The 22498-nt window shown below is 37.7% G+C and overlaps 1 long non-coding RNA gene across 3 annotated transcripts in view; it reads right to left on the bottom strand.

Moving 5' to 3' along the window:
- The window catches only part of LOC147476645 (uncharacterized), a 34763-nt gene extending 12862 nt beyond the window's left edge, over positions 1–21901 (bottom strand). For all 3 annotated transcript variants that reach the window (XR_015209425.1, XR_015209426.1, XR_015209424.1), the window contains exon 1: positions 21684–21901. This is a non-coding gene — a long non-coding RNA (uncharacterized LOC147476645). The remainder of the gene's footprint in view (positions 1–21683) is intronic.
- Positions 21902–22498: the final 597 nt, after the last annotated feature.

The raw sequence follows: 22498 nt of genomic DNA, 5'->3' as shown, positions 1-22498 counted from the left end.
ATGTGTTCAAGATGATGAAACAAATTCCAGAGCCTGACATTGATGGTGAGGTGAATAGGTTGATAGCACTGTGCAAGAGTATTTAACAAACACTTTTCTTGAAGATGAAGTATACCAATTTCTTTCCTTTAGCGATTCTGAATTTGAGGACGATGATTATACACAAGAAGTAAACGAATTATTAGAGTCAATACCATTATTTGACCCTACGACCGTGATGTCCAGCAAATTGGAAGAACATCAATCTGTTTACTCTATGGACGATGACTTTCCTCAAGAATCTTTAATGCCCACTCTACCCACCCCTGACTTAAAACCTCTTCATTCGGAATTAAAATACTACCATCTTGATCCAGATGGTAGTCATCTAATTATTATATCATCTCAATTGACTAATGATCAAGAGTCCCGTTTAATAGATGTCATTCAACAACACCGTTCTGCTATTGGATGGTCCCTCGATGACATTAAGGGCATTGACCCTAATGTATGCACCCATCGCATACATCTTGAAGAAAATGCTAAGACGTCACGTGAACCGCAGCGTCGTCTAAACTAACCATGAAAGATGTGGTACGGGAGGAAGTTTTAAGATTACTCGATGCAGGTATTATTTACCCTATATCCGATAGTATTTGGGTTAGTCCAGTACATGTTGTTCCAAAGAAATCTGGCATTACAGTTGTGCACAATGGTAAAGATGAATGCATCTCTGCTCGTATTCCAATGAAATGGCGAATATGCATTGACTATCGCAAACTTAATGCAGTAACTCGTAAGGATCACTTTCCCCTGCCCTTCATCGATCAGATGCTTGAACGGTTAGCTGGTCATGCGTATTACTGTTTTCTTGATGGCTATTCAGTATATTTTCAGATAGTCATAGATCCTGCTGATCAAGAAAAGACTACGTTCACCTGTCCTTTTGGTATATTTGCATATAAACGAATGCCTTTCGGCCTTTGCAATGCACCTGGTACTTTCCAATGCTACATGCTTCATATTTTCAGTGATATGGTTAAATGTTTTATGGAAGTATTCATGGATGACTTCTCAATATATGGAGACTCTTTCGATAGTTATCTATCAAATCTTGAAAAGGTCTTTACACGTTGTGAAGAGAAAAACCTTGTTCTTAATTGGGAAAAATGTCAGTTCATGGTTAAAAAAGGAATAGTTTTAGGACATATCGTTTCAAAAGACGGAATCGAAGTTGACAAAGCTAAGATAGAAAAAATTGCTTCACTTCCTATACCAAAAACAGTTCGCGACATTCGTGCATTTTTAGGACACGCAGGTTTCTATAGGAGATTTATTCAAGATTTCTCAAAGGTTGCTCGACCTTTAACCAATCTCTTGCTTAAAGATGCCATTTTTTACTTCAGTTTCAATTGCAAACAAGCTTTTGAGACTTTAAAATCCGCCTTAACTACCGCTCCCATAATTCAACCACCTGATTGGTTTAAACCTTTTGAATTAATGTGTGACGCGAGTGACTATGCTATTAGAGCTGTACTAGGGCAACATCGAGATGATAAGCCAATTGTCATTTACTACGCGAGTAAAACTCTTAATGAAGCTCAACGTAACTATACCACCACTGAGAAAGAGTTTCTTGCCGTTGTATATGCCTTGGATAAGTTTCGTCCTTACCTAGTAGGTTCTTCCACATTTGTCTACACTGACCATGCGGCGCTTCGTTACCTATTAACGAAAAAAGATGCAAAACAGAGGTTGATCCGCTGGATTCTCCTCTTGCAAGAATTTACTCTAGAAATTAGAGATAAAAAAAGTTGCGAAAATGTGGTTGCAGACTATTTATCAAGACTTGTTAGTGATATTGATACTGATACCGAACCTATCTGTGATTCCTTTCCGGATGAACACTTATATTCCATTTTTTCGTCCCCCTGGTACGCTGATATAGTAAATTACTTAGTTACCGAGGAAGTCCCTTCATCTTGGTCTCGTAATGACCGAAAAAAGTTCTTATCCACTGTAAAATTTTATTTCTGGGATGATCCCTACCTCTTCAAGTATTGTTCGGACCAACTAATCTGTCGTTGCATTCCCGACTGGGAACACAATGACGTGTTATCCTTCTGCCATGAACAATCTTGTGGTGGTCATTTTAGTGGTAAGAAAACAGCGGCCAAGGTTATACAATGTGGATTTTATTGGCCAACACTGTTTAGAGATGCATATGAGCATTGCAAAGCATGCAACCGCTGCCAGCAGCTAGGACGCATTACTCAACGTAATATGATGCCCTTAAATCCCATTTTTAATTGTGGAAATCTTTGATGTATGGGGCATCGACTTCATGGGTCCCTTTCCAAATTCTCATGGTTTCCTTTACATACTGGTAGCAGTCGACTACGTGTCAAAATGGATTGAGCCATTGGCATGTCGTGCTAATGATCATAAAACTATCGTTTTTTTCGTAAAAGAAAATATTTTCTCTCGATTTGGCGTTCCAAAAGCTATTATTAGTGATGGGGAAAAACATTTCTGTAATAAATATTTTGAATCATTAGTAAATAAATATGGAGTCACGCACAAAGTGGCAACTCCGTATCATCCTCAAACCAGTGGCCAAGTACAAGTCTCTAATAGAGAGATCAAGTCCATTTTGGAAAAAACTATTAATCCATCTACAAAAGACTGGTCTCTACGATTATCTGATGCCTTGTGGGCATACATAACAGCTTTTAAGACACCTATAGGGATGTCTCCTTATCGCCTCATTTTTGGAAAACCTTGTCACCTGCCGGTTGAACTTGAGCATCGTGCTCTATGGGCCATCAAAAGCCTTAATTATAATACTAATGCGGCAGGCGCAAAGAGAAAATTACAGTTAAATGAGCTCGAGGAAATTTGGAGTGATACCTATGATCTCTCGAAATCTTATAAAGCCAACATGAAAAGAGTGCATGACAAGCACATATTGAGAAAATATTTCAAAGTTGGTCAAAAAGTTTTGTTGTACAACTCAAGATTACACATTTTTCCAGGAAAATTAAAAACTCGATGGTCTGGTCCTTTCATTGTCTATGTTGTCACCCCTTATGGGGCTATATCTTTGAAAAACGAAAATGATGAAAGCGAATTTCAAGTAAATGGCCAATGCGTAAAACATTATCATGAGTTGCGCTCTCCAGATGTCGAAGAGACTCTTCTCAAAGATCCAGTCTACATAGACTAATAGATTCACTGGTGTACTTCTTTCCATGTGATATAAACAGGGAAAGTATGTCATTAGGGTAGCCGGGCCCTATTTTATTTTCTTTTCTAAAAAATCCCTAGAGTGTGTGGTTGCAAGCGCCGGAACCTTAGTCCACAAAAACTCTACTTCAGAACTGAGTATAAATGTCTTCTGTTAATCGAGCAAACGTGCCTTCTAGTAAACAATGGGTACCAAAAATTTCAACTCTTTCCTTCTCTTTCCTTTTCTATTCTCTTCCTCGTGAACTTCAGCTCATCATTTGGTATAAATTTCGCCCATCTCGAATAGGTAATGGTCGTAGTACTTTTGCTCGAAAGCGTCGGGCAAAAAGGATGGGGTGGTGTATGAATTGTCAAACACCTTTCTGTCCAGGTCTTGATCTACTATCCGATATGAGCCGGTATAAGGTATATTATTGTTTGACACCAGCTCAGCAGGATAAACTTCATTGTCGTCCCGTTGCTCCCACAGGTTGGGATTCGTCTTGAGGATCTGACGTTAAAAGACTCACATTCGTCTTGAGGATCTGGCGTTAAAAGACTCAACTTGTTTATACTCGTGCCGTTTATTTTCACCTTTGCACTAAGTGTTGTGCACAAAGAGAGTCGTGATATGCAACAATGGATGGTCCCTCGTTCGCACGGGCAATGGATTCCACCCAGGCCAACCTCGATCGGTTTTCTATGTGATTGATTTCGGGGCGGTTTGAGGCTATACCATATATACGAAGGGTAATATTATTATTAGACTATTGTATATTGGTCAGGGATGGTATCGTCCTGAACCCTAGGCCCCCAAAACATAAAGGTTTAGCCACAAATCATTTGGATTGGGTTAAGCCTTTGAGCCGACATGAAAGTTGTCTGATTTAAGCTGTTGTGATGTTTTGTTTTGTTTTTTTTTGGACTACCGGTGTTGTTGACACGTTCCTCTAGACTTGTACATTTGTATATAAAATTTGTAAATAAATAAAAACTTTAAAAAATAAAATAAAATAAAAAAATAAAAATAAAATAAAAATAATAATAATAAAAATAAAAATAAAAAGGTTTGAATGTGATTTTGTCATATTCTAGTGGATGACATTTTTAATGCCGATCGTTTTGGTATCTCATCCGTTCAATTTGGAGTTAAAACGAATCGAAATTCCACGTTTGAAATTTCGGGACATAAGGGGAATTTCTGGAAATCATATGGGCTTGGGCTAAAAATTGGACCTAACCCAAAATCACGGACCCAGTCCCAAAATCACATGCGGGGCATCACACGCGTCCAACCCTCACATTTCTTCCCCCCACAAATCCGGATCTTGGTCCCCCATAAAACTCCCTCGCGCACGCGACATCTCAGGCGTACATTTCACCAGTGCACGCGGGAACAACTCCACCAATTCGAACCCCCTTCCTCCAGCACCATCTCCTCCATCACTCCTAGCAATTTCCACCCTCAGAAAATCATCTAGACCTCTCTATGGCAGCACGAAGACGAATCACAGTTGAGAGGAATTTCAAAAATCTATTCGATTTGGGCATGTTTCATCCCTTTTTCGATGAAGAAATTGCAAATAGGGAGTGGGAGTATCTGTTGCACAAGGTGCCGGCTAATTACTCGGAAGATTTGGTTTTAAAGTTTTACAACAATGGTGGTTTTGGGGTGATGAATTTTGGATTACAGCAGATGGGTTGGAATGTGAACTCACACTGGAGTTAATATCGAATACAGCATAGATTCTGATAAACTCAGATAGTCCGACCCTGTTGTTATCAGAGTATCCGATTACGATGGACTTAATATTTGACACGCTTCTCGAGGGAGAGTATAATAATGGCTTGAACTGCGTGTACCAGCACTCACTCAGACGAAACCAACTAGCCGTCACTCAATGGCTGGCTTACAACGTTATTGGAACATCAAAGACGTCTGACGTGAACAAGACATTCTTGCACCTGCTGTGGATCCTTCAGGAGAAGAAGAATACTTTCTGTATGGTCCATTTCCTAGGCCATGTTCTTACGACTGCGTCAAATAGGTCAGCTCCTCTTGCTGTACTTGTTACTCAGCTTATGCTTAACTTAGGATTCCAGTCTGCTACTCCTTTCATTCCAACAAGGCCTTTCGAGAATTTTGGAATTTTCGAGACTTGTGTTCTGGACCACTGGGACCCAGTAGCTAGAGATGATATTGAGCGTGATAACGTACCTCCTCCTCCTCTTTCACCACCCAACTATTTTAATGAGGATATCATGCGCCGAATCAGCATTCCCACGGAAGCTTTAAGACACATGAATACCAACAGGCACAGGATGTTTCTTCGTCAGGAAGAGATGCTTACTTCCCAAAATGACTTCCAAAGCAAGAAATGCGCAATCGCCAAGGCCGTTTCCAGAGAATGATGATGGCAAATCAGCAGCAATTCCAAGATCAACTGCTACAGTCTTTGGGCCACATTCCAGACCAGTCAGCTCAGCCAGGAGTTCGTCGTAGCCGACGAAGTAGAAACCCTGGTTCATCTTCTGCTAACCCTGAGGATTCCCAGTAGCTGTTTATTTCCATTGGCTTAGAAATGACTATGTCATTTATTGCCCTTATGCATTGCATTTTTATTTTTCTAGTGATAAAAAATTATATATCGTTTGATTTCTCATAATTTTGTATCTCCGGACGGTTTGAATGAGAAATTATTTATGTTATGCAATTATTGTACTTCTTAATATATTAGTTTGTTCCTTGATGCATTGCGCCTACTCTCAAAGCCCAACGGTCAGAACCCAACGGACTGATCCAAATGGTCAGATGCCCAACGGTCAGAATTCTAATTATAAATACAACTCTCCTTTTCCACTTTCACTCATCCACTTCTTTCACTCTTCACAAATTCTCATTTTCTCAAACATAATGAATCCAATCGAGCGATGGGAAAAGGAGCAACGCGAATGGGCTATCACAGTATTCGTGATAACAATGTTTATCATTGTTCTGCTGTCACTCATGCATAACATGATCCAGAACATCTAGATCTATGTAACCGACATCTCTCTTTCCGTCTGTCATTTTGTATATTGGTATGGTGTGTTAAATAATTCTCACACATTTGTACGGGTTTCGTATTAAATGGAGAAGTTTCGTATTAAATATTTGTGTATATTAGTTGTCTTTTCCTCTAAAAAAAATAATAATAATAAAACAAACCATAATTAACAAAGAAAACACCATCCAAAACTTACCAAAATAATTAAATCGATACTCATGGTGTTCATAGAAGATCGCGCACGTTACAAGGTACGCATAACACTTGTCACGCATGCAGCTTGATTATTCTATCCATATGCTATTACTGAGGTCTGATCATCATTTCTGAAATTACGTGTAAATCTAACTACCCTGTGAAACTTTCCTCCGTATTTTCTAACATTGAAACATCTCATTAATTGTTTTTGGAAATCTGACATGACAAAGACTTACTATGGATCCTCATTGTTGCTGTTCATAATCACATGGGTCATTAACTACACTTGGAATTCAGATTGGTACAGACTCATAGATTGGCTATAAATCTCTTCTTTTCAGCCATTCTCTTTTCAAACAATTTTCACTATCCTTCCCTCCGTAATAGTACCAAATGGATCAACCAAGAAAAATAATGTTTGAGAAAGACTACCTAAAAGTTTTTGAAGATGGCCGGTTTTCTCCTTATTTTGACACTGAAATTGTACGTCGGGGATGGACGCCTCTTCTATATCATTCAGCAGCTGGTTATTCCCGAGAATTGGTTTTGATGTTCTACCAATTTATAGGACTTGAGAATGGAAAATTCTACTTCAATGCGTATGGACGACGATTGGAATTGACTAGGGAAATTATCTCCGACATACTTCAGATCCCAATGAATTCCTAGGAGTTCCTTTTTCCAGAGTCATCATTTGATTCCGTTAAAGCTTTACTAAGAGCTACCGTATCTCATGGCGAAGTGGGAAATAGACATCACGTTGTTCTTCAACGCTCTTTGAAACAGAATCAACGAGTTGTGCTCCACTGGTTGGGACACAATGTGATAGGTACATCTCACCAATCAGCAGTCACAAAGTCTCAACTTCACCTACTTTGGGTTTTGCAGACTTAAAGGGATGATTTTTGACTAATCCAACACCTCTGGAACGTGATCACCAGGAAAACAAGAAAGTTAGCACCTCTACCTCTACCTACTTTAGTAACGCAAATTATGATGCGTTGGGGTTATCTAGTAATTTCTCCAGAAACACCACTTCAAAGAGCACATATTAGTGTACTCCAAACAGACTACTCCATTAGTTTTTGGACTCCTGATACTCTGACAGATGAACAGAACGACCCAAGCTCAAACCCTGACCATTTCTTTGATGAAAATGCCATGCTAAATTTTTTTAATCCCATGGAAGGCATTCAACTTCTTCATCATGGCATGCGGGAACTATACGCTCGTCAGAATATCATCATTACAACTCTTAAGGAATTCCAAGAACGTCAAGCAATGCATGATGTTGAACAGGAGGAAATCTTGGAAAATCATTCTCAGTCCTTGAAAAATCACGCTCTCCTAATGGAGAATCAAACTACACTCTCTGGCAGCCAAGGGGACATTCAGATGCAGCTCAGACAACAAATTGAAGAACTAAACACTGTAGTGCACGATATGCGTCTCTAGTAGCATCATAATAATCCATGATTTTCTTATTGAATAAAAATGGAATAATAATACTAAGTGAATAAATAAATAATCGTATAGATTATTACGTTTTTCGTCGTATTATTAATTTTGTTCTTATCTTTGTGTCATCTTTTGTAAGAAATGCTTGCTAGAATCATTTACGTTGTGACTAACTAATTTTAACATGTGATTTTCAATGTCATTACAGGAGGGTTTATTTTCTTCCATACTCATTTATCCATCCAGTTGCCTTTCTCATTGCCCATTTCTTTACTTAATCCACCATGGCATCTTCATCAAACATTGCATCTTCATCAAACATGACACCTCCAAAAATCATTCCTGAGCAATCCTTTCAGTCTATGATGGATTCCAATACTTATGGTCATCTCTTCCATGACTACATCACTAACATTGGGTGGTCTTCCCTAGTTCTTCAACCTGGCCAAACTTATTCTCCGAGTTTGGCCGCATACTTTTATGCTAATATGGAGGACACACCAGCATTCAATCATGCACATGGCTTCTACTTAGACGGGTTCACAATCCTAGTTGGTGACACACATCATATTTTTTCTGAACAACAGCTTGCCATAACTTTGGATCTTCCATATCACGAACCGGCCGCATCATGGCATTACATCTATCATAATTCTTACCGTTCCTTTCAGTGGCAAGTGTTTCGTGAAACTTACGGTGATGGTCTTGAGATTAAACGAGAAGGAGCTGGCCATGTACCATGGCGCGACATCACCATTCCCTTAGCAAGCATGACCATGAACATGGGGACTGCGATGTTGTTTGTACTCCTGAACATCATGGGAGATTGGCATTTTTCTACTGCCAATGAGGCTGCCTGCGTAGTATTCAGTGCATTGGCTCAAGGTCATACATTATTTAACATCTTAGGTTGTGTTATCTCCAACCTGAAACGAGCTCGCACTTTTCAGGATCAGTATATTCTTTTACCTGTAACCGCTTGCCGAATTATGAAGACACATTTTCCACAGTTTGCAGCTACTTTTCATGACAGGGTCAAGGTAGATTCTATGTGCCCAGCAAACAGAATCATTCGTTCATTAAGGTTTAGGCAATGGAAGGGTCCCGCTCGGTACCTGAGGCATGTTCGTTGTTACCCGAAGGATGAAAATATGAAGAAACATTTGAGGAAATCCGGAGAGAAAGAATGGGCAGAAATTTGGCAGACTATTATCTTTTGGCGCGATGCTAAGGAAATGCATTTCCTTATTGAGGATGCCAGACCTACACATCCCGCTGGATGGTAAATTTGAGCTTGTCATTGTACATATATCTAGCTAAAAATTATGTTTCGTGTGCTATTGTCTTTCATTATTCCGTGTGCTATGTTTCGTGTGCTATTGAACATTTTATTGTTTCTTTCTGAATAATATATTATGTTCTCCAACCTTTTCGCATTTCAAACAATCTAGCCCTAATTTTTGCTCCAGGTTCTCGGGTAATTTCTCTATTTATTTATTGATACTTCGAGGACTAAGCATCATTCTGTTTGGGGGTATTTTTAAACCTGTAGCAAAAATTAGGCATATTATAACCTGTATATAGTTTTTATTTTCTTGTTAATAATTGTACTTAGTGACAAAGTCTTGTTTCCTTTTCAATGATGAAAATTGTCTAGAAATCTCACATTAGTATCCGAATTAGGATTTATTTTAAGAAACTTAAGATAATACGTATGCAATAGTTTATACATCTTTTCATGAACATTTATGCACTGAGTATCATTGATTGTCATAGCAGTAAGTTTCTGGAACCAACGGTTAGTTACTTAAACTATAAATCCTGTGAGAATCTAACCAAAAGCCTTGACATGAGTGATTTGTGTGTGATGACACAGAGGAGTAGTTTTTCTGATTAGAGAAAATCACGCGTCTACTTACTTGATCACCACCCGAACCCTAGGCGAGAATTTAGGCCTTCTTTGGATCAACATAGCTAAAAATTCTTACCTGTTACAAATTTTATTGCTAGTCACTTCACTGAACCTTTCATCAAACCTTTCACTTTCACCAAAAATTCCTTACCCATCTATTAAACCAAATAAAAGAACCTACCTAAGTGAGGAGTATGAGAAATAGGATGAAATGTGGAAAAATAAAGATAAAGACTTGTCCCAAATAAAAGTCGGGGTTACTTGCCGGGGAAAGAAAAATAGAATCAAAAAAAAAAAAAAAACAAAAAAATCCGGAGGCTTAAGAACAAGGTTGGAAAACTCAGTTAGAAGAAGGAAAGAAAACAATGAATTCTCTAGTATAAATATCTTAAAGACCTTATTCTCTCATACTCGTAAATTTTGATTATCCATTTCCATTTTCTTGTACACTATCACCTAAGCCCCACAATACCTAATAAAGACCTCTAACTCAATTAGGAGTAGGGTGGTGTGATAATAAGTAGTAGACATGATTGATCGACATCGGCTCCTCTGACTGTCATTGAGATGTGAGAAAATGTGTGCCCACTGCACACTGGAGTTAACGAAACCTGAGTGGTAAAATTTTGAGTGGAATTGTGTTTCGACACATACCTGCGGAGAACCCATTTAGGCACGCTCTCCAAAGGATCCGTAAACGGCCCCGCTAGTACATTTCAATGTAAGTTCTTTGTATGCATTATCATATGTAGATGTTTTAATTATTGGATGCATATTAACTTGAGTTTCAAAGAAATCAATCCTCGTTCCTGCTAAGGAGATGTATGGATATCCGAGATTAATTTAGGAAACGAAGTTTTATCATCGAAGTCGTTGTAGTATAAATGAAGTTTGTGAGTATCTTCTCTAGAAAACTCTCCACGAGGCTATAACTTCGTCCACTAGGGAATTCCTAGTGGTTTAAGGCCTTGTTGCATATGATCAATGCAACCGCACTCTGCGAAATGAGAATTAGTTAGGACTACACATTTTTGGCCACTTATCTGTTTTAATGTCTCTTCTTTGCTTGAGGAAAATCAAAGTGATGTTTGGGGGTAATGTGATAAGCACCTAAAAGTGTATTATGAAACCCCATTAACACATATAAATTTGGTTAATTATGTGTTTAATAATCATGAAATAAATATGTTTTCATACTTTTGCAGGTATTCACAGTAAACATGGAAATGTTGGTTAAACCTGCGATAAAGCATGGGGAACGACGTATATATGAATTCTTCCAAATCCGCACAGAAGCATCAAACTTTCGAAATTCCTACCTCTTGAACCAGGACTCCGAATGCGACAAGTGAGCTGCTCAGACAATCAGGGCGATGAACTTTACGCATAGGCGGGAAGTTGTAAAATTGCCCAAAGACCGGACCGCCATTGGACTGCACATGGACCCACTATGCGGGCCCATAAGATTGGATGAGTCATCAATCATGGAGCATGTCAAGACAAAAATGACAAATTATTGGTGCAAAGTTGACACCTTGCATGTAATTAATTAGATTAGGTGTTAATAGTGAAAAATAAATGCAAGGTGTCACTTTGTTTTAATGTGGTGGATAAAAATGAAGTAAATGTGGTATGATGTTTCACGTGGGAGAAAATGTGATTTCTTTCAAATGGAGAAGAAAACAAAACAAGGGGGGGACACTCCATTTAATCCCTTGACTTCTTTTTCTTACCTTGTATTATTTTAGTTCCTTAGTCTTAGATTTTTATTTAGTTTTATTTTGGTAAGAAATAGCTTGTAATAGTTTTAATGGAGGAAACCTTGTGTTCCTCTTGAAAAATTCTCACTTTTTCATGTAAGTGAGTATATAAATAAATAGTTTTCTTCTTTTTCTTCTTTCTCTCTCTCTCTCTCTCTTTACATTCTACACTTGTTTTAGTGTTCTCCCAAGGATCATGAGCTAACTTTCCCTTTTTGGGGAGTTAATAAAACTCATGTGAGGGAAAATCTTTGTTGTTTGGTTTAGTAAGTTGTTTAGGAACAACAACTAGACCTACATCTTATCCCAAAATGATAGTTGGTGTAGTGTCTAGTTAGGGATCAAAGTGATAAGCTTAGAGATAAGTCATTGCTTTGGTTCTATATGCTAGCATGTATGAGTTTAGAGTTGAGTCATATATGTTAAGGATCAAGTTTTCTTTTATTAGGACTTGTCTATGAGTTCTAGGAAGATAATAATGAACTTATTAAAATCAAATAACAAAGGTTATCTTCACATGAGGAGGATTAACTCTCCACCTTTGTTTTTAGTAAAATTTTATTGTGTCTTAGTTGCATGATTTTTGTAACTTAATGTTTTTAATTTTTGTGTAGTAAAGAAACCAAGTATTTAGTATTAATATAATCATATTTAAACTTACTCACTAGTTCCCTAAAGAGTAAAACAACCAAGTTGTAGTTTGTCCTAAACTTTAGGTTGGTTCGAATCCTTACTCCAACTATATGAACACGAAGATCGTGAGTAAGGAAAAACTTTGAATTCACACTTTCGCCAAAGAAGAGAAGCAATTCTCTAACGTAGCAAAAAGGCAAATATCAGAACCTAACGCAGCTTGGCGACAAAACCCTAATTTTGGTTGGCGAAATAATCAACAACCTCCAAGGTTGTTTAACCCAAATGATAGGCCAACAAACAATTACAACCAAGGTCCACTAAGGCAAGGACAAGGTCAGGGTAATTATAATTATAACAACCAAGCTCAACCACGACAAGGACAAGGTCAGGATAATTATAATAATTATAATAATAATAATTATAATGCAAATCGAGGTATTGTTCCGGTTAATAATAATAACTATCACAACCCACCCATAAATAATCAACGTGACATAGTTCTTATCACACAACTTGTAATAAATACCACTCCACAACCGGATCGCTTTGATACCTTTATGCAATCTCAACAACAGATTTTACAAGCCATCCAACTTTCCTTACAGCAGTTAGCTCAAGAGAAAGTACAACCCAAAGGTGTGTTTCCAGGACAAGCAATACCTAATCCTAAAACACCAAACACAGCCTTTGAAGTAAACGGTAATACTAGTAACGAAAATGCAAACGTAGGAGAGATAAATTCCATCACCACTCTCCGTTCAGGCAGAGTGGTGGATAACAAAGTAACTATGTCTATAGTTACCCCACAAGGAGTTCTTACACCAGATATTATACTAGATACCCAAACTGAAACTGAAGATCCTACCTCTGTAGAGGTACCAGTTAAACCACAACCTAAGAAGTAAAAAGCAAAGGTTAGATATCCAGTTGAACCATACGCTAAACATAGTAAGAAACCACCGTTTCCCCAGAAATTAGCTATGTTAAAAAGAGATACAAACTTTGACGAGATTAGGGACGTTTTCAAAAATCTAACGATTAACCTACCCTTTCTCGACGCAATTAAAAAATTACCTCACCACGCTAAGTTTCTTAAGGAGTTGTGCATTATTAGGTGTAGGACAAATATTCCAAAGGACGACTTTCTCACTGAACATGTTCCAACTTTATCAGAACATAGTGGAATAGTTAAGTACAAGGACCCTGGTCGTCCTACTGTACAATGCACCTTAGGAGATACTCACACGACCACTGCTTTATTAGACCTGGGGGTGAGTGTTAACTTACTCCCTTATTATTTATATAAACAAATAGGTCTACAAGAAATGCAACCTACAACAATGACGTTGCAATTAGCTGATAGGTCTATCAAGTATCCTAAGGGTGTAGTGGAAAACGTGCTGGTTAAGGTTCAAGATTTCTACTATCCTGCGGATTTTGTTATCCTCGATATAGAAGTCGCTAACGGCGCTGTCCCGATCATTTTAGGGCGCCCCTTCTTGGCAACTGCCAACGCGCTTATAAATTGTTGTAATGGTTCGATGTTCATATCTTTTGGCCATCTTTCCGCTGAAGTCAATGTATTTAAACCGATCACATAGGTTCCTGATACCAATATCGATAGAGAGGTTAGTACGATCGAGAGTTTAGCTCATAATTATGTCAAAACCACGTTTCCAAATAATCAGATGCACAAATTCTTTTCCTTTGGACGTTCCAACTTTAATAAGGACTTCTTGGACATGGAGGGAATTGAAGAAGATTTCCTTCAACTCTTTTGCAACTCTTCTCCGCCACTTCGAGAGTCCCCTTCTATTGATACCCATTCACCTACCTCACATCATTCCCCTTCCATCAATGTACCCCATCCGACACCTTTTCAAACAAACCTAGAGTTTGCACTTGACCCTCTTAGTTCTTCTGTGCTTAATGATTTTCTAAATCCGTCTAATACGGATATAATTCCCGAAGAAAAGGCACATGACACCTATAATTTTAGAATGGAGACAGTTCCTACCTACACCATGAATGAGTTTTGTGCTAAACTCACATTCTCATTCTTTCCATTCTTTCCTTCTAATACTTATTTTTATCCACCATATCTTCCAAAACCATCCATTTTTTCACACTCATTCACTTGGACAACCTCTCGTTCAAAGATAAATAAGAAGGTGCATGCTCGGTTACGTTCTAGGTCTATCAGACTTCCTTTTCATTCCATTAGGTTGCGCCGTAGGAAATTTTGGTGCCTGATTATGTTTAGGGGTGCATTCCATGTTATTTATTTCTGGAAAGACCCACAACTCTTTAGGTTGTTGATATATGGAAATTGCAGGGTATTAATATATATATCCAGTTATTTGTTAAAGTCTTGCGTATCTGACTATAAACGACTCATTTGGTTGTTTGGTGTACTTCCTATCACTTCCGTATACTGATAAGTGCACCATTCAGGTAACCGGGCCCTCCCTATGGAGTGTGTGGCTGTAAGTACCGGATCCTAAGTCCACGGTCAACATAATTTACGTTTTCCACTCTTGCATATTTTCTCGGTTTTTGAGTCATGTTCTTCTATGGTGTGAATTATGCATTTATTGCTTTATTGTTGTTCTTATATTAAATTTTATTCATAAAAAAATTAAAAATCGTTAAAATCACAACCATAGTAAGTTGAGAAGTCTTAGGAATCTGAATTTAAAAGAGCCACTTTAAAAAAAAAAAAAAAAAAAAATTCTCAACTCTGTGTCTAAAATTTGTTTGGGGGTGGGGTGTTCGTTCCATCCTGGATTGTTCAACTCTCCAGTTGTGTTGGTTAGACCGTTTAATGGTATTACGATTCGGATTGACATTTTCTATTAAGTTAGATTTCATTCGTTCACATAACTTACGTCATGCACGCACTTCAAGGCATTTTTCATTTTCTTATACGTCACCCACGGTCAGAATAGAGTGTTTTATGGATCATTAGATTGGAAATTCTCTCCTGATCATTTCCATATCTCATTCGCATAAATCGGACTGGTAACGAAGCGGGAATTTTAGTTTAAAGTTGCGCAAAAAATCGACAAAAATCGGAAAATCAATTTGGGCTTGGGCCCCAGCGACTTGTAGCGTCGTCTCCTTCCTCCAAAACAAACTGAATCGTGATTCTTTCCAATTCCGCCATTTCCAAATTTAAAAACCTAACAAAAAATAACAATAAAAATAAACCTCAATACACCCACGCCCACAATACAATTCTAACTTTGATTCTTCTCCAAAACACTCTTCCACCAATCCCAAAAATTTCCACCACCGAAAATCACCCAAAACCAAATGAAATTCGAACTACCGCTCCACCACTATTGTTTTGTTAATAAGGGAGCCTCAAACTCCATTCCCACAGTCCTTTTATTCCCCCAAATCGTTCTAAGATATCAATGGCTCAAAGACGAAGGTTGTTGCCGAAACAAGCGTTTACGGCCGACCGCTTCGTGCCGTTTTACAGTGATGAGATGATTAGCAGGGGTTGGAATCGGTTGTGGTACTCAACAGATGATTTCTACCACTCTGATTTGGTAACAGTTCTATAAGAAGAGAGAGTTGGCCGGTCACAAAATTTTCATGAAAGTGGCTGGGACTCGGAGAGAATTATCGAAAGAGAGGTTGGCTGAAATTTTAGGCTTTACACCTGGATGCCACATAGAAGCCACAGTGCAGGAATCCCAATATACTGGTGTTCATGCATTGATGAACGACACCCTTATGGAGGGTCAATATAATACGACTTCTCATTGTGCTCTCGACAAATATCTTTCTCTCTACCAAACCAACCGGGTCAGAGCTCGGTGGATTGGTAAGAATGTCATTGGGAAGGAGAAAATGAGCGACATCGGGTTCACATGTCTGCACGTTCTCTAGATATTGCAAGAAAAGAGGTATGAATTCTGTATCCTCGAGTTTTTGCTAAAGATGATTAGAGGAGTTGGGAAGAGTATCGCTCCATTTCCTGTTTTAATTATGAAAATAATGTTGTCTTGGGGGAATAAACCAAGAACTGAGCGGATAATGTTGAAATTGCATGCAAATGAAAGTAGTTATAAGGAGTGTATCCAAAAGACTTGGGTGTTGTCGGAGGATAGGGTAGTGGATTCGGATGAGGAAGGGGAGGACATGACATGGTTGAATGAAGATGCCTTGGAGAGGTGTACGTCTGATTCAAAATGCATGTCAGTGTTGCATACTAGCGTGCGTTGCATTTACGCTATTTGTGAAGATATACAAGATAGACAGATTATAGTTCGAAATAAACAAACGAACCTTAACACGAGTTTTGGAATACTCGAAAAAGGGTCAGGAAGATATCTTGAGTAACATGGAGAATATCCACCAGCGTCATCAGGCCCGGCCCAGTATACAGTAATAAAGGCTGAGATGGAAGCACAGCGCTTGTTCCAAGTAGAGATTCTACGACGCATGCCACCTTTGGAGGGTTCTGTTTCAGATAAGTCTGAGAGGCATGAGCTTCGTTGCCAAAGAACGAATGGATCGGGCCCTTCTTCATTCTATGACCAATCTCTATCTCAGAGCCCTTCTTCATCACATGGCTAGGTGTTCGAATAATTTTGTGTTTCGTTGTTATTTAGTTGTTTTTATTGTTTTATTAGTCGGATATTAGTTAAGTAATTAAATTTGAATTTGGTTGTTTTATGTTGTTTGAATTAAAATTTAATATAATTTGGTTATTTTCGAATTGTGCGTGGTTGTTATCATTAATCCCACCTTCCCAAATTGTTTAGGGGTGGTATTAAATAGCTTAGCATAATTCGTTTATATGTTCGTCTATTTTAGAATTTGTTTTGGAGTGAGGGTTGAGAATATGACTGATATGGCCATTGCTATGAATAGGTATTGTGGTAGGATGAAATCTCTATGAGTTAGGCAGTTTTTATTCTCAATTCAACCTAAAAGATATTAGAGTTGTCTTAGAATCAAGAATATGAGTTATTTCCGTTTTTGGGTTTGGAAATTTTATTATTTCCGGCAATTGCCTTAAAGCTTTTTGGCAATTTCTTGATTTGTTTTAGCAATTTAAAACCTATAAAAACTGCATTCATTCTACACTCACAACCCCAACTACATCTCACATTTATCTCTCACGTTCACTCCCACTTTACCTTATTTTTCCTTCGCGCCCGGCCTATCAAGAACCCGAAGCACCTCGCCGCCTAAGCTGTCGTCGAGAAATCCTACCACGAAGCGCGAGCGACTGCTACTCTCAATTTCAAAACCGAGGCTACTGCGCCCAAAAAACACTGAATTCCGTTTTTCATCCGGAGCGCCACCCACGCCCTGACCCTTGTGGGCACCAAAAATTTCCAGTTGTCTGAGGGTTGTTCCAGGATCCTTCGCATCTTTTCCAGCAAGTTTATTGGGGATGCCATTCCCTCGTATCATACCGGAACAGTCATTTAAAGATTTATTCCAAAGTGACACCTATGGTGCGTGGTTTCTCGAAGTGATCATTCTAGCAGGATGGGAGCCACTATTGGTAAGTCCTGATGAACTTTATTCTCCAGCACTTACATCTTATTTTTATGATAACTGTAAGTTCTTTGATAGACCAGATGGAGAACAAGTATTCTCCATCACCATCGGGGATGAACCAATGGAAATTTCCAGGTTCTTGATAGCCTTTGTGCTTGGACTTGCTATGCCGACCGAAATACAAGACTCATGGGCCTATTTGGTAGATAATATACATGTATAACTATGATGATTTGCATGAGTCTTACGGGGCAGGAATCTTTAGGATAGAGGACCAAGGGGATTATAACGTCGCCCTTGGTAGCTTTGTCTATGAGCATTAACCTTTATTATGTTTTGGATTATGCTCAACATTAGGGGAATGGCGTTATTCTTACGTGAATGACGAAACTTGTGATATTTTCCTTGCTTTAGGCGGGGGCGTACACTCTATGATATTCCCCGGACCTTAATGTCTAGTTTAGCCCGAGCCCATGGCAAGAGGCATAAGTACCTTCTTATGCCCGTTTTTAATTTGCCGATATAATGCTATGTTTCTTCCCTATTTTTTGTGCCTGTTTTTCACGGATTGGGTTAGAATTCGACATTGTGAGACCCACCAATTGTATTATTCGATCGTTAAGTGCAATGACTTGGCAAAGGGTGGAGGTTACAACCTCATCAGGTTCGCCTTTACACCCCATCCGACCAAGTGGCTTGCTTTGACGGGTTAGCTATAGTAGGCGATATAAGTGGCGTGAAGCCCGGCAAATTACCATGGCATGGCAAGATGCGAAGGAACCTCATTTCTTTATTGAGGATGAAGAGGGAAATGAGGAGGAAAAATGTTTAAGCCGAGTGCGAGGTAAGTTTTATTTCGGTTAGTGTATGCGCTTATGTCCCAAGCAATCTATTTCTCATTAACCCCATAATGGGTGGGACTCTTATAGAGTTGCGTCAGTTTTCTTTTCTATATTAGTATGTTATAACCTTGTTTTGCAGATGTTTCAGAATTTCACGTGTTTCAATGGTATTTTTCTACCATCTTTATTTAAAATACTTTGACGACAAAGCATGCTTCTTGTTTGGGGGGGGGGATAGAAACACATGTAATTAAGACATCTGTTAGGATATAGATATGTATAATATGCACTTGTTTTCTAGCTAAAAAAATTCAAAATTTTTAAAAATATAAATAAAAAGTATGTTATACAATTAGGAACATTGGTATTGTTTTCTTTCTCTATGCTCTCAATAATCTAGAAGTCTCACGTAGCTTTTGCATTACAATAGTTTTTAGAAACTTAGGCTAATATGTAGGTAATAATCCTTGCATCTATCTATAAATATGTTACATGAGTATTTATGATTGTTGGTAGTAAGTTTCTGAAATCTAGGCTAGAGTACTTATTCTACAAATCCTGTGAGAATATAGCCTAATGCCTTATATGAGTGACATATTTGAGAAATGACATAAGGGAGAAGTAAAATCCGGATAGAGAAATCACACGTCCACTTGCTAGATCACTATACCATATCTTAAGCGAGAATTTAGGCCCTCTTTGGATCGATATAGCCAGAAATTCCAACCTATGAATTATTTTCCGCTAGTCGCCCCTCTGAGCCTTTCTTTAGCCTTTCATAAACCACAAATCCTTTACCCTATTACAAAATAAAACAAAATAAAAAATCAACCTACCCAATTCTTTGAATAAGTTTGAGAATAGAGATGAAGAATAGAAAAAAGAATAACCTTTGAAATCAAGAACTCGTTAGTCGCTTCAGAAGAGAAAAGTAAGTTTCCATCCAAATAAAATAATAATAATAATAATAATAATAATAATAATAATAAAAGAGTTAGAACTCCAAAAATAGAATCAAGGAGTCAAAAGCCAAAGAAAAAGAGAAAAAAAATATGGCTAAGGATGGAAACAAAGTGTAGAAGCAAAAGTAAAGAATAAGGTTTTCTCTAGTTACATAATATGAAGACTCTATTATCTCAGACTTGTTCTCTTTGAATATCCATTTCCTTCCTTCTTAAACCATCTCCTAATCCTCATGACACCTAATAAAGACCTCTAGCTCAATTAGGAAAATGATAGTGTGTGATAGTAAGTGGCGGATGTGTTTGATCGACTCGGCTTCCTTGTGTGTCATTGAGTTTGTAAGGTAAAAGTGTGCCCTTGACAATTGGAGTAAATGAAACTTGAGCGGAAAAATCATAGTGGTTTTGTCTTGACATATATGTGAGGACCTACTTAGGGGCGTTATTCGAAGTTTTTAAAAGCAGGACACGCTAGTTCATCTCATAGTATTACTCATTGTAAATATGTTTATTCGTAGATGATATATTATTATGCATATATTAGCTTAGGTTCCGACTTGATTATTCTGTATTCATTGCTAGTGAGATGTATAGATAATTGAGACATAGATAAGGAAACAATAGTTTTATTTCTGAATCGTTGTAGTATAGATGAAGTTTGTGAGTACCTTCACTGGAAAACTCTCACGAGGCTATAACTCGTCCATTAGGGAATTCCTAGTGGTTTAAGGCATTATTGCATATGGTCAATCTGTCGACTCGCGAAAACGAGATTAGTTAGAACTCCTTTTTTGTCACTTATGCTAATTTCTCATATTTGCTTGAGGACGAGCAAAATGCTGTTTGGGGGTGGTTTGATAAGAGCCAAAAACTGTAGTTTTAACCCCTTAATAATATTACTTTTAGACCAATTATGTGAGTAATAAATAAGAGTTAATGCTAATTATGTGTTTTTATGTATTTCAGGCATGAAACTCAATTATGTGCAGAAATGTGCCATTTTGGCGATATAAAGGAGCAAATGGTTGGTTGCTAAGAAGTTCTGTGATAAAGGCCAAGGTTCCAGGAGACCAAGCCTTTATGAAACTCGGTCAAAAGCTGAAAAGTCAACACAGGCAGAAATAGTGCACAAGTCAGCAGAACTTCTGAAGACCATATCTTTGGACTCAAGCCTCGAATTTGGGCCTACCTTACATCAAAACGACCGGCTCGGAAAGAGCTTTCCAATGGTCCAAGCCTTGACCCAATCAGAGGAGCAGAAGTGGACGAAAAGTCTGTTAAAGTTAAAGCCAACTGAAACAGGCTCTGTGGACTGAAGAAAGTGGGCTTTGGGCTTGATTTCCAGCCCAAAACATGGCTCCTCAGCCCATGCATGAAATTGTGGATCTGGTCTCCTCCTTTACAAAAAAACAAGACTTAGCTCTTAAGAAAGAGATAGTTAGATAATCTAAAATAGAAAGGAGCCATTAAAATAGCTTGTAGATATAGATTTGAATTTCAATTAGTTAAATTAATTAGTTTCATACATTGTTTTAGATTAATTCTTTGAATCATAGTTCTTCATTGCTTAGATAAATAAAATAGTTATTTCTTGTTCATTTCAATTTTGTCATTTAAATTTGTTAGATCTAAATTCAATTATTGTTATTCAATTCTTAGTTATTAATTTAGATTTCAATTATTGTTTAGTTAAATTGAATAAAGTTATAATCTTTATATTACGTCTAGTTTTAATTCACATCGTAGTATAAATTCCCACCATTGCTCTCATTAGACTTTGGATTTACTAGTCAATTGTAGAAAACTTGAATGCTAAAGAACTAGAAGTGGAATGAACTTTTTACTCCACTCTATTTCGATAGAATTGAGAGTATAGAAATCTTTGATAGCAATGCGTAATTAAGTTTAGTTTCACTTGCGTTTTGAGTTTCATCGTTCATTTCGTATGTAAATTATTCAAATTTTACGTTTATCAGTTATCAATGAAGCGAACTTGAATGAATCAAACAATTTTGATTTATGAATTGAAGAAACAATTAATTCGTGATTTGAGTTAGTTTGATTTCGAAATTAATCAAATTAATAAATAGTGAGATCGCTTGAAATATTAAGAGTGAGATTGATAGAAATATTACCTGATTGACCAAGTTAAAAGTGAAATCGAGAAATGAGGATGCGTCCACGAGAAAAGTTGGAGCGATCTGGAACCCTAGTTTTAGTAAAAAATAGAAAATAAAATAAAAAGTTGGAACTGAACGGTTGTTTGAAGTGTTCCCGCTAATTGTAAGTGTTAATTTTTAATAGTTCATTTTAGCACCATAAAATAATTTGCCGAGTTGGTTAACTGTTGGCTCCTTTATGGGGGTTGGTGAGTTGGTCTAGAGGGTTCGAGTCTCACCCAAAACAAAAATCAGTTTATTTTATTAAAAGGAACGATTTTAAAGTATTGGAACACCTTTTAAGTTTTCCTATCCAGAAACACACTTCATCCGTTCCAAACCCAATTTATCACCGTTCCTGATTGCGAAAAATGGTGTAGTGCTACAAAGATGATTATAAGAAAGAGAACAGAATAGACAAGTCGACTACTCTACACTTATATATGGTTCTTTCCATGTATTCAGTTTTCATGATATAGCTACTTTCATTGGAGCTCTCTCTTAAGATCTCTTTTAATTGAAGCTACACTAATCTTTTGGAGACTCCCTTGCTCTTCTTGTTGTCCTCGTATCCCTGTTGTTAGTGTCATGTGCTCCACAATTATATGCATGCTAATCTGGATTTTTGTTTTTGTTGCAAACAGGCGAGATAGCTTCCTCACTCATAGAGCCTTCTGCGACGCCTTAGCAGAAGAAACTGCAAAGCTTACTGCAACACTAACATCAGCAGTACAGTAACCACTGGTAATATCGATTATCACATTATGGGAACTGCAGTTGAACCTAACATG

Source organism: Coptis chinensis, chromosome 9 (genome assembly GCF_015680905.1).
Source record: "Coptis chinensis isolate HL-2020 chromosome 9, ASM1568090v1, whole genome shotgun sequence".
Lineage (NCBI taxonomy): Eukaryota > Viridiplantae > Streptophyta > Magnoliopsida > Ranunculales > Ranunculaceae > Coptis > Coptis chinensis.
Note: the sequence above shows the minus strand (reverse complement) of the source record. Positions and strands in the feature narration are given on the sequence as shown.